We start from the raw sequence: 12620 nt of genomic DNA, 5'->3' as shown, positions 1-12620 counted from the left end.
GATATAACTTTTCTTATAGATCTATGCCCAGTAAACACGAATATGGTAATAAAAAATGTTGATTAGTTCGAGATTCGTCTCTGAACCAAAAAAAGTCGTCATTTATCGAACAGTGTAGAAAATTGTAGAAAATTGTCATTTAATATTATCTGGTTCTAATCAATATTTAAATTTCACTATTAAGGGAGATTTTTTGATTGAAACATGGAAAAACGGCAAATATAACGCGGTTTTTCACAAGAATTCCGATAATCCTTGTACGGATAAAACTATGGATATCTTCATGTTGAAAAAAGGGATTAAATACATCAATGAGTGTATTTACGAAAAGGTGGGTGATTATTATGATATATTAAATCAAAATTCAATAGTAATGAAAAAAACATTTTTTTAGGGTAATTATACTTCAAAATATGATCCAAACATGGTTGGACATAAAATTATAGGAGACAAATTTTTTTACGGAAAAATTTGAGTTTCTAATAAAATGTACTCGAAGAAAGGAGTAACTTTTTGTAAAATCATTGAATTTATAATAAATCCTATCAAACTAAATCGGACAACTAAAAAAATGCTTCCGATGCTCATTCTTCATATAAAGCTTCGGCTATCATAATATGAATATTTTATATGATTATTTTGCAATAAACTCAATTTAAAATATGTTTGTTTTGCCTTTATTATCGATATGTTTTCATCTTACTAATTATTTTGATTTTAAATTTTTTTAAGAAGCGTCATAATAATCCCAAACTAATGAGATTACCGGTGTTTGAATATATTTCCAAAATATATACTAATGAATTAAATTATAATCAAGGATTTTGTACTTTGAAATATTTATTTGAATCTGAAAATGTATACTTGTATTACATTAAGTAGGTATTGTAATCACTGCTTTTTTTTATTCTTGGAGTTATTAGGTAAAGCTTCTGATTCTGCCTCTATTAAAAGACAAAAAATAGAGCCTTTCACTGAAAAATATTCCACTATTGTCATCATTTTGGTGTAAAAAAAATGATTTCCCAATACTTTGTGGCAAATGGCATTGCAGTCCGATATTAAATATGTGTAGTTACCCTATAAATATATTTATTTACATAAATTATGAAACGCAATAAATTCATCTTGCAATATTGTCCGATCACCTTTTTCATCACACAATTATCGTCAGTATGAAATCTGCTGATAATTTTACGCAAAAAAACATCTTTGCACGGATATTCGAAGGTTTTTCCATAAATTGGCATATATTCGCCATTTTTCCATATCGAAGAATTGTAAGAGACCTGAAAACGTATGACAGATGTCTTAGTATGATATTTTCAGTTTTAATTTTTACAATACTTACAAACTTAATATATGTACTTTGATCAATTGATAATCTTCAGGTACTGTAAACATAGCCGTTATATTTTGACGACGATCTCGATTCTCTCCCACGACAAAATTGAAAGTATTATACAGTGATTTGTCATCACATTTCACCATTTTATTAATGAACAGGTAATACTTCCCCTGAAACATTTCGAGCGTTAAATTTCATGAATGGTCTCTTAATATTGATTTACCGAAATAATGTAAAAACAACGTATGTACATAAGATGCTGCCGAAGAACGAGGGATCTTATCACCGATTCCTTCGGTTATTAAAACAATAACATACAACCAAACGATTGCAAAAATCATTTTGACAATGATACAATTGTATCGTAGTCATACAGTGCGAAATACAAGAACACTGATCGATATAAAATAAGTGAGCGAAGAGATATGAATTATATGTCGATTTATATAAAAAAATAATCATTTCATCATTGAATCCTAAAATATGGATCATATCAATTACATATGTATACTATTACAATATCAAAATGATAAATGCTGTATTATATTACGACTAGTGTAGGGCCCGTTGATTTCAACGGGTGGTTTCGAAAAGAAATTTAAACTCGAATAAAAATAAAGTTAAAGATATGGAATCCACTGGTTTCGGAAAGACAAAGGCACAAAAAAATGAAAATTATGAAAAAAATGAAAATAAAGAAAAATATGAAAAAAATGAAAATAATGAAAAAAAATGAAAAAAATGGAAATAATGAAAAAGATGAAAAATTTGAAAAAAATGAAAAAAAATAAAAAAAACTGAAAAAAACTGAAAAAAACTGAAAAAATTTTTTTCGATTGTCGACGAAAGCTGAAGATACGCGAATGATTGGTTCCCCATACTTGTAAAGGGTAATCGAATATTATGTACGTAATTTAGAGCATTTTTTCTATCGACACCGTAGGTAGTGTAGTGGTTAGCGTGAATGTTCTGAGCGCGAGGACCCCAGCTCGATCCCGCGATTTGGAATTAATTTTATTTTTCAAATATCGCTAAAATATAAATTAATTTCAATAATTTCAATTAAAAATATATATTTAATTGTTTTATATGAAAAGAAAAAAAAATGGTTCAAAACCTCGCTAAATGAAATTAATAAAATTACGTATTTTTATATGGCGAGAAGGAATATTTCAATTAATGTTTAAAAAAAAAGGCGAAATGAAAAATTGGATTTGGCGTGATGTCCGAGACCATTAGCTCAATTAGACCAATATTCAGGCTATTTGGGGTGATCGGTTCGAGTCGCGACAAAGTCGTCTCGTCGAAAAATGAATTTAATCGATTTTTTATCGATTCGTTCATTTATGTTCGGCGAGAGTTAGGACACACACACACACACACACACACACCCACACACACACACACACAGATTACCGTCTTTATATATATGATAGTATGAAAATCACTTTCGTATCAATTGTTGATATCGTAGAGGTAAAAAAAATTACTTTACTTGGAAATGAATTAATAAAACATTCCCAAGTCGTGTGATTACTTTTTTGAAACTGATTTGAATAAATTGAAAATTTAAATAAATAATACAGAGTACGTATGCATTGAAAATCCATTGTAAACGATATAAATAATTTTTACATTTTCCCATTGTTTCCCATTGTTTGTAATCAGAGTTAAAATTACAACAATAGAGTAATCTATAATATATTATATACATATATAGGTTCGAATTGATATATATACACATGTAAAGCAAATGCCGAGCAAATACAGCAATTTTAATACAAAAGTGAACATACCTACATACTATGTTAATCGAAATTTGAATATAAATAACGGAAACGTTATCAATATATAATAATCATTGTTTCGCTTCTCTTTTATATACGTGAAATGATGGTTCGATATATATTTTTTATTGTTGTTTATATTGTCGGCCAGTCGTGTGATGCCGTGAGGCAGAATGACACTGGAGAAATCCCAACTGGATTCGTAAGTTACAATAAGTTGGGAATTTGAAATTACTCGAATGTTTTGAAGCAATTTTTTTTACACAGGGTCAATACAATGTCTATATTCAGAATGTATCACGGTGCAATAATATCACAGGTCCAATTCACGAGAATGTTTATGCATCTTCCAAAGCGATACTCCGAAAATTTGGCGAAAACAAAGAAGAGATTTCATTTAATTTTGTAATGGATGAAGAATTGCAAATTATAAAGGTAAAATCTCGCAATAAATGTGTAAATTCTAAAATTGAAATATAGCTATCGAAAATTCATAAAGAACTACTATTCGTTTTAAAACATGGTTTTTTATTTTATTTTAAATGCTTTTTATTATTACGAAATTATGTTCACAATACATCTTATATCTATTTTATAGCTGTAAATAGGAGATTATCTCTCAAATTACAATTATAATTGTATCATTGAATTGAATAAGAATGACGTTTTTAGCTTAATGAATTACAGCCAGTTGGTAGGATTGCGTCAAAGTTATACAAAAAATATATTTTTTGATTTTTAAATGCTTTTTATTATTACGAAATTATATCCTCAATACATCTTATATCTATTTTAATAGCTACTGATCTACTGATCATTTTCTATTTTACAATTTAATTTAATTTGGTTAGTAATCATAGTATTATATTATTCTAATGTTAATCTACATCATAATAGGAAAAACAGCTCAAAAACCTATTTACAATCTTTATCAATGTTCATAATACATCTAATACATAATATTAATTAAAGACTCTCTAAAGTCGATGACTTAAAGCAGATTGTGTTCAGGTAATCTGTGTTTATACCTGAAGGGTATAGACATTTTGTTGTAATCACCGAGACTCTTCACAAGTGTGTTAGCTAAAACATGGTTGATTTATAATTCTATATTGAAAACTGTGGATTTGGATGGCCGAAAAATATGTATATATGTATGTATGTATACTTGACCCGCGTCTTTCTACGTTAAATTTTATAATAAAGTATCCATATCTCATTTTGACTTTCATTTTATCTCATTCATTTTTCATCTATATCTCATTCATTTTTTTATCCTTAGTACGTATATATTGGCCTACATTTTTAAATATTTTATTGAAGAGTAATCTAATGTACATATATAATTTCGAAAGAGACTTTGTAAATTTGTATCTTTGGTTGGGAACTTCGTAAACAAAACAAAAAAGTTTCTATGACAACAATTTAATTGGTTGAATATTATATTTTTTCGATTCAAATAAATTTAATAAAAAAACAAATGAATATTTACAATTTTATTCGCCATGTTTACGCTATTTATATTACAAATACTGAGCGAAGCCGGGTAAAACAACTAGTAGATTATAAAAGTCATATATAATATGATTTCTATGCTACCCGACTTTCCGCTCGGTCAATAAGTGCCCCGACATTACCGCGTGGCGACAAAACCACGGGAGACATAACCGCGCGAACCTTTTGAATCAGATTGGCAGCACCCGACTCGATGTCAGGTGCTGCAATGATCTAATCTAACATTATTATTACATTCGGAAATTAATTTAAAAAAAATTAAACCCGGTTGACCACACCTGACTCCTAATTCGATTCATTCGCCGAGTATGCTATCGAATATTATTGTTTGTTGTATTGGGAAAATAATTTGAACCCTTTGAATCTGATTGGCAGCACCTGACTCGATGTCAGGTGCTGCAATGATCTAATCTAACATTATTATTACATTCGGAAATTCATTAAAAAAATTTAAACCCGCCAAGTATTCAATCGAGTATCGAGTCAAATTGACTCGATATCCGATTTATGTAAATATGGAGCGTTTTATTAAACATTATTACTTTTGTTTTCAGACTTTTTGTGACTGGACCTTTAACAGGTTGGATGATTTTCGGTTGGACTTTTTATTGTCTGGATCACTTAGCAGGTGGGCATTCTAACGGGTGGATCTTCTTTCGTGGTGCCCTTGTCGTTGGATCTTATAGCATTGGACCTTATGTCGTGGAACCCTTGGGGATATGTCTCTCATAATGTTGCCGCGCGGTTTTGGCTCTTGTGGTTTGTCGGGGCGCTTTTGACTGTACACCGATTTCTATTGAATAAATAAAATTTATTTTAATTCAAAATAATAAATATCACCTTGGAAAAAATAAATAAGTAAATTCACCTATGTAAATATTATTTTTTATTAGTATTGTTGCGTAGGGGTGGGTGGAGGATCCTAATAAAAGGCCAAAGTCGCTTCACAGCATTTATTGGGTGATGAAGGAGATCCACGCACTGCCATTGCTCCGTCCAAAATCCCTTGATATGGCATAAGTACCTGCTTATAAAGGGCAGGTCGCTCAATTTATCTTCCTCAACGCGTTTGTTTACCTATTTTTATAGTCACGTACTAGATATGCAGTCCTTAATTGTTTTATTATATTAAATAAATAAGGTGATTACTCAATAAAAGAAGTAGCATAAGGATATTGAGATTTTTTTTTCTATAATTGAGTTGTTGAATTTTAAAGAGACGAGAGAGTCCGTTGAAACCCACCATATCCAGACTAGGGTTAAAACATAGTTAATCTATTATTCTATATTGGCAACTGTGGATTTGCATGGTGGACACAAATATGTATACTTGATCGGTGTTTTCTTTTGTTGAATGTTATTAAAAAAAAACATTCAAAACTAATTTTGATTATTTCATACTTTTACTCCTAGTGTTAAATATTGAGTGAAAACCAGTGAAACTCTTTAGTTCGCATTTTCGATCATAATAGCTCATCTACATTTTATTCATCATATAATATATACTTAATGTATTTATATTTAATGTATTTATAATTTATAGATTATATAGTATACATTTTTTTAACAAATACAATTTTTAGGGTATATTTCATGTAGAAATTTGGAAAAATAACGGTTTTAACACTGTTATAAACAAAAATTCCATCAATCCTTGCGCACATAAGTCTTTTGATTTTTTCTTGATGAAAAAAGGTATAAAGGATCCCAAGGAATGTATTTTCTCTAAGGTAAAATTTAACAAACATATTATAATTTAAAGTTGTTTTATTTGATATAAGATTTATTTTTATAATATTTTTGAAGGGAAACTATACTATGCGACTGGAAAATCCAAATGGCTCTGCACATAAATTGTTAGGACACAAATTTTTTTACGGAAAATTAAGGTGCACGGTGTCATTTTATTCAAAGAAAGGTTGTATTTTTTGCAGTACGATTTATGATGTCATAAAACCTTCGGAACAAAAGCTAAAAACTAAACAAAATATAAATAAAGCACATTAGTGCCTGTACTATGTACATTTTAAGATATTTATTCAATTTATTACCAATAAATAAAAATAATCGGATGTGGCCAACCCAAGACTTTGTCTGTGTATTTGAGGAATATAAGAAAAATAAAAACAAAATTCGACAGTGACACACATTCACGCATATTTACTGGCCATGAAAATATTTTCGATACAAGTTTGAGCACTTATATAGGGAAACTTACTCAAGACGAGAGTTCTACTTCCGTTTGTGGGATTTTGTTCAAATTTTCTTGTGTAAAATATGAAGAAATTTGAAAGGTCAAAATAAAATCATGAAACATTGTTTTATAAAATATATCTTCTTCCAGGTTACGAATTATATCCAAAACTTCATTCACTCTATGTTAGTACCTATATAAAGAATACAAATATAAATTTTCAGCATGATACATTTAGTAGTGCGAAAAAAATCATATGGTCTCAACATTTTTGACATTTCTAAAAGGGAAAAGTCCCAATTCCGGTATATTGATTTTGATGACTTTTATATATCACATTTTATACTTATATTTTCTAGTGAAGAACTCACATATTTAAACACACACAAATTAGTGGAATAAAAATCGAACAAGAGTAAACTGTCACTTGCTGTTGACTAAATTTTATATATAAATGATATTTTGTAATATTTATTCTTTATTTTTATGAATTTCTACATCTGAAGGTTGTTGATTTTTCAATAAATAAAATAAATAACTTGGTGTTAACTTCTAGATATGAAATTTTAGTTCAATACACCCAAAGGTTTATGAGAAAAACATAAAAAGCAGTATAAAGTACTATACATATACTTCCAGTTGAGGTAAAAATATTCATGTATCAATTTACAATTTCTTTTAAATCGGAACAAAAAATTCTAATCCGTTAAGTGGTTTGGGAGATAATAGAGTTCAAAAACTTTAAAAAAGAGGGCACCAATAAGGGAAGGTAAAATTTGAAAAAAATTGACGCCAAACAATAAGCAAGTTTCAGTTTTCTAGGACTAACGGTATTCAAAAAATCCCTAAAATACACATATACATATTTTCTAGATCATGAAAACGTGATCAGTGATCGATTGATTTTGAGTTCAAATCAGTCAAAATCTCGAGTTTGAATTTTCGCAGGGTCACAAAACTTCACCTATTGTTACTACGTATGTAGATAAAATAAAAATTACATATAATATAATCTTGTATTTTAGAGTTTAAAAATAATTATGATGAAAATAAATGCACAAAATGATTTCTTTAACGAGAAAAATGTGGAAATATAGAAATAAAAACAATATTGAAATTATACATGGTTATTGCAGAAAATTATCATTTGTAATTATTTTGTTGTGATCAATATTTATATTTCACATTTATAGAGAGTTTTCTGATCAAAACATGGAAAAACGACAAATACAACGTGGTTTTTACAAGAATTCCGATAATCCTTGTACGGATAAAACTTATGATAACTTCATGTTAAAAAAATGAGCAATATGGCATAGTATGAAAACGATCGGATAAGAAATAAGAGATATAAAAAAGTCCTCTTAATTGTAATAGTAAGTGAAACGTAAAGGAGGTTTGTAATAAGGGACTAAATAATGTAAATTAAATCAAACCAATTGATGTTTAAACAATAATATTTTGAAGATTTGATAAAGAATTTTGAAGAACCGTAATAATAATCCCTAAACTGCAGAGGTTATCGGTTTTCGAACATATTTCAAACTAGACCTTCAAATATACACATGATTTAAATAATAATTAATCAGGGATTTTATGCATCGGAATATTTACGTGATTCGCAAAATTTATATACATATGTATTAAGATTTATAATTATTGCTTCTTTTTATTCTTAGAGTTATTAGACAAAAGTTCTGATTCTGCCTCTATTATAAGACAAAAAGTAGAGCCTTTCACCGAAAAATATTCCACTTTAATCATCAATTTGGTGTAAAAAAAATGATTTCCCATTATTTTGTGGCAAATGGCATTGCAGTCCGATATAAGTTGTGTGTAGTTACCCTATAAATATATTAATTTACATAAATTAATTATAAAATGCAATAAATTCATCTTGCAATACTTTTCGATTACCTTTTTCACCATACAATTATCGTCAGTATTCAATCTGCTGATGATTATTTTACGCAAAAAATCATCTTTGCACGGATACTCGACGGTTTTTGCAGAAATTGGCATATACTCTCCATTTTTCCAAATCGAAAAACTGTGTGAGACCTAAAAATGTATGACTGTTGTCTAAATATTATATTTTCAGTTTTAATTTCCACAATATCTTACTTAATATATGTACTTTGATCAATCGATAATCTTCAGGTATTGCAATCATTGCCGTTATATTTTGACGACGATCTCGATTCTCTCCCACGACAAAATTGTAATTATTATACACTGATTTGTCATTACATTTTACCATTTTGTTAATGAACATGTAATACTTCCCCTGAAACATTTCAAGGGTTAAACTTTATGAAAGTTCTCCTGATATTGATTTATCGTAATAAAGTAAAAACAATCGTACATAAGATGCTGCCGAAGAACGAGGAATCTTATCACCGATTCCTTCGGTTACTAAAACAATAACATACAACCAAACGATTGCAAAAAATATCATTTTGAAAACGATAAAATTGTATCGTAGTCACACAGTGCGAAATAAAATTTTTGACGAAGTCAAAATGATACAATTGATTGAAATACGACAAGCATACTGATCATTATAAATATAGTGAACGAGAAGAAATGATTTATATGTCGATTTATATAAAAAAAATATAGATTTCATCGTATAATCCTAAAATATGGATCATATCAATTACATACATATACTATTACAATAGCAAAATGATTAATGCTGTATTATATTTTGATAGTATGAAAATCAGTTGCATATCAATTGTTGGTATAATATTATACAGGTAAAAAGTATTACGTACTTGGAAATGAATTAATAAAACATTTCCAAGTCATGTCATTACTTTTTTGAAACTGATTTTGATTAATTGAACATTTAAATAAACGATACATAGTACATATGCATTGAAAATCTATTGTAAATGATGTAGATAATGTTTAAATTTTCTCATTGTTTCTAATCTATAATATATTATATACATATGTTTGTAGGTTCGAATTGATATATACAGTCCCTGACCAGAATATTACGCCACCCCTCTCGAGATGCGTTTGGGTAAATTTGTCACGGTCGTAAACAACTCATTATGGGAACTTTTGGCCTCATTTTTTTTGTGATCTTATCCTTAAATGCAACTCTATTCACTAGTAAAAAATATCGGTGGATTATCCCTCAAAAGGTCTTCAAAAACAAAAGAAAGATGTTTGAAATCGGTTTGCGTCTGAATTTTGTTCAATATTGACGTGCGTTTCCGTTAAAATCATTCATTATTTTGTGAAAAGCACTGTATTTTTTTCTCTTTTACTGCAACTTTATCATATTTCTAAGGTAAGTTGGTATTTAATATCTCGAAATTTTACTTTGTTTTATGATTTAAATTGCTTGTAAAACTTTTATTGGATAAAACTTTTGGTTGCATCTGGTGTCCCGTCAATAGTGTGGATGCTGAAAGGTATTTTAGTAAATACAACATAATTGTTACCGATCGTCGCACGAATCTCAAAATATAATCTGTTGAAATATGCTCCATGTTAAGTTTTAATCAATTTTAATTGGTATTATATAAATATTTTTTGTCTTTGTATTTTTATATTCATGTTTTTATCATTGTAATTTTAATTTCAAAAAGTTTTTGAATTTTTCTATTATTTTTTAATGGTTGTGTTATCTTTAAATTGTACATATGTTTATAAGTTTTATTAAAATTCAACGAAATTTTTTATTATTTAAAATTAAACTCCTCATAAAAATAGATGCTAAATTGTACATTTTTAATGCCCTAAAACGCTAAAATGCAAAATGAAAATGCTAAAATTGAGAAAAATAGATGCCCAAAATACGGGTCTCTAGTGATGATCGAATATAAAGTCTTCTTTGGATATAAAATCTTATAATAATGTTAATTTTATCGCAAATATCTGAAATATTAATAATTTTGTATTTTTTTCATTCACTATATTTACTATTTTTATTAACATTGAATATAATAAAATGCAGCAGAACTTGGGACCAATGCACCTTTTTACGTATAATATATACATATATGTATATATAATGTATTTTATTTGAATTTATATATAATGTATTTTATTTGTATTTATATATAATGCATTTATAATTTATAAATTATTTAGTATATCTACATTTCTTTAACAAATACAATTTTTAAGCTTATTATATTTCATGTAGAAATTTGGAAAAATAACGGTCTTAACACTGTTCTAAACAAAAATTCCATCAATCCTTGCGTCTTTGATTTTGATTTTATAAGTGTTTTGATTTTTTCTTGATGAAAAAAGGTATTAAGGAATGTATTTTCTCTAAGGTAAAATTTAACAAACATATTATATGTAATTAAAAGGTGTTTTAATTGATATAAGACTAATTTTTATAATATTTTAAAAGGGAAATTACACTACGCGAATGGAAAATCCAAATGGCTCTGCACATAAAATATTCGGAGCAAATTTTTTTTACGGCAAATTAAGGTGCACGGTGTCATTTTATTCAAAGAAAGGTTGTATTTTTGCAGTACGATTGATGATATCATAAAACCTTTAAAACAAAAGCTAAAAACTAAACAAAATATAACTAAAGCACATTAGTCACTCCTTACTATGTACATTTTAAGATATTTATACAATGTATTATCAATGTATTACAAATAATACTATATTTATACAATGTATTACAAATAAAATTAATCGGATTTGACCAACCAAAGACTTTTTCTGTGTATTTGAGGAATACAAGAAGAATAAAAACAAAATTCGACAGTGACACACATTCACGCATATTTACTGGCCATGAAAATATTTTCGATACAAGTTTGAGCACTAATATAGGGAAACTTACTCAAGACGAGAGTTCTTCTTCCGTTTGTGGGATTTTGTTCAAATTTTATTGTGTAAAATATGAAGAAATTTAAAAGGTCAAAATAAAATCATGAAATATTGTTTTAAAAAATATTACTTCTTCCAGGTTAAGAATTATATCCAAAACTTCGTTAAATCTAAGGTAGTACATAAAGAATACAAATATACATTTTCAGCATGATAAATGTAGTAGTGCGAAAAAAATCATATGGTTTCAACATTTTTGACATTTCTAAAAGGAAAAAGTCCCAACTCTGGTTTATTGATTTGATGACTATTATATCTTTATCACATTGATACAAGGTTTTATTCTTATATTTTCTCGTGAAGAACACACATACATATTTTAAGGGTCGAAAAAATTAGTGGAATAAAAATCGAACAAGAGTAAACCGTCACTTGCTGTTGACGGGTTTTCACTTAATTTTATGTATAAAAGATATTTTGCTACATTTATTCTCTATTTTTTTAATGAATTTCTTCATCTGGGGTCTGTTGATTTTTCAATAAATAAATAAATAAAATAAATAATTTGCAATTAACTTCTAGATATGAAATTTTAGTTCAATACACCCAAAGGTATATGAGAAAAACATAAAAAAGCCTCGATTCTCTGGAGTAAAAGTACTCCATACTTCCGGTTGAGGTAAAAATATTTATTTATAAATTAACAATTTCTTTTAAATCGAAACAAAAAATTCTAATCCGTTAAGTGGTTTGGGAGATAATTGAGTTCGAAAACTTTAAAAAAGAGGGCACCAATAAGGGGAGATAAAATTTAAGTTTCTGATAAAATTTAAGTTTCGATTAAGTAACCGATAATAAGTTTCAGTTTTCTAGGACTAACGGTGTTCAAAAAATCCCCAAAATACACAGCCACACATATTTTCTAGATCATGAAAACGTGATCAGTGATCAATTG

The sequence above is a fragment of the Arctopsyche grandis genome, chromosome 8 (genome assembly GCF_051622035.1).
Source record: "Arctopsyche grandis isolate Sample6627 chromosome 8, ASM5162203v2, whole genome shotgun sequence".
NCBI classification, from domain to species: Eukaryota; Metazoa; Arthropoda; class Insecta; order Trichoptera; family Hydropsychidae; genus Arctopsyche; species Arctopsyche grandis.
Note: the sequence above shows the minus strand (reverse complement) of the source record.